The following is a 2,435-nucleotide window of genomic DNA, read 5'->3' as shown; positions in this document are numbered from 1 at the left end:
CCCAAACCCTAAACCCCAAACCCTAAACCCTAAACCCTAAACCCTAAACCCTAAACCCTAGACAACAAGAGACGGCCTTAAAAAGGCAGCGGCAAAAAAACGAAAGTTGCGACCTAAAAGCCACACCGCTTGCATGCATGCGTTCTTATATATATATATATATATATATATATATATATATATATATATATATATATATATATATATATATANATATATATATATTTCATATATTATCATATATTTAGATAGAATTAGAAAATATAGATACAAATATATAATATATAAATATATAGAGAATATATATACAGATATATACAGATATATATATTTATATAAATATAAATATATATAAATATTTAGTTGATGGGCCGCAGCTAGTGTGTGTGTATGTGTATGTATGTGTGTATGTGTACTGTATTTAATATAATGTTATACAAATAGTATAAATAGAATAAATAAATAAATATTTTATATATAAAGAGATAGAGAAGAGAGAAAAGCAGCAGCAACAAAAACAACAACAGCAGCAGATGTCGATCCTGCTGTTGCATGCATAGCTGTGTTGCTGAGCTCTTGAGTATATGAGGGGCCCCCATTAACGCGAATAACAAGAGAATGTATTTGTAGTTTTGTTGCTTCTTCTATAGTAGGCTGGTTGTTGTTGGGGGTGCCTGGGGTTCTTGGTGTTTGTGAGCAGGTGACCCCAGCTGCTGCAGTTTTGGCGTTTTTATCTATTTTTATTCTGTATACATGTTTTGTATTTGTTTCTATTATCTCTGTCTCACCACCAAACACATCAGCAGCACGAGATTCTTGACCCTCCCAGGTGTATACTGTTTCGGGGAAATGTTGGGGTTGAGGATACATGCATATAAACTCAGCCTCATCACCGCTATCTAGGTCTAAAGTACAAGACTGCTGATGCACGGGGATGTTGCTGGGGCACCGCTTCACAGATACAGAGCTTTCTTCNGCGGTGGTTAGAGTGCCGCCTCTTGCACTGGACTTGACGCTCGTTGCTCCTGCGGGGAGGAGGAGAAGACCCAGGAGAAGCAGCAGAATAAAACTAAAGAAATAAAGATATCGGAGAGATGAACACATCTTCGTTAACAGAAAAGGAATACACAAAATAATAGCTGTAAAGACACACCGGATGCTGGATGCTGGATAGGTAGGTAGGGAACAGCGGCTCCTTATATATCGATCGGCCGCATATCTCGGCTCTCAATTGCCACTAAAAACTCAAATTGTTCTGTTCAAATGAAAAAAAGAAGAAAAGGAAAACAGACCCTCGTACCGGGTGTATAGGGAGAGATAGATATCCTTGCAGCGGATGCGGCTGCGGGAGAAGGCTCCAGGGTTATGCATAAAGGGGGTGATTGATCCAGGGTAAAAAGGAGAAATATGGGGGGAAAAAGAAAAATTTATGAAATATAAATGTTAAAAGGAACAAATTATGGTGGAGAAATCCATGAAATATCCACACAAGTTCGCCGGCTTGACCTGAAATATGAACTGAGCCGGTGGTAACTAGCCACACCGATCCGCGGAAACCTGGNGTTCGCCGGCTTGACCTGAAATATGAACTGAGCCGGTGGTAACTAGCCACACCGATCCGCGGAAACCTGGAGGAAATTCGTCTTTTTTAGCTCTAAAGAAATGCAATAAACAAAATTAAAACTAAAATATACTCAAATCACCAAGAAATACCGCAGAAAAACACACCACCCTCCACATTTTATTCTGCTTTCCCTCTGGTTCTCGTCGATGGATCCGGTGACGGCAACAACTCGGGTGTACGTACACCGCAAGAACCTGAACACCTTCTGCACACACTTGAAATTTCAGAAATTCAAATTACAAAATTCATGAATTTTATGATTAAAAAATATTCTTATCAACGTTTTCTACTTTTTATTTTCATTGTTTTTGTCGCTGACAAAGAAAAACACCAATACACGCACGTCGATCCTCTGCTGCACAAATTCAGTTTCAGAGTAAACCCGGGAAATATTCAAAAAAAATCAAAGAAAATACATTAAAATAAATTAAAATAATTAATTTTTTGCATTGAGATTACATAAATACCACTCATACGCCCACGTATTCCCTCTATTCTGCTTAAGTAAGAAAGCTGCATGCAGGAGCAGAAGATGAAAACAAACACGGCGGAGAAACTTCGGTGTCGATACACCCGAATGCATGCAAAAAAAAAACAAAAAAAATATATTTCTTTTTATCCTCTTTTATGGAGCAGCTAAGCAATATAAATTTTATCTATGCATGCAGCAGCTGCATGCAGCAGCACTTTATGTGAATTCATACAAAAACAAGAAAAAAGAAATCCTGCTAGGATATTGTAATATAAATAATTTAATAAAACAGAGAAACAAATAAAAATAAATAACAACGACGAATAAAACATTATAACG

The sequence above is a fragment of the Eimeria mitis genome, genomic scaffold, assembly GCF_000499745.2.
Source record: "Eimeria mitis Houghton genomic scaffold, Emh_scaff318, whole genome shotgun sequence".
Lineage (NCBI taxonomy): Eukaryota > Apicomplexa > Conoidasida > Eucoccidiorida > Eimeriidae > Eimeria > Eimeria mitis.
Note: the sequence above shows the minus strand (reverse complement) of the source record.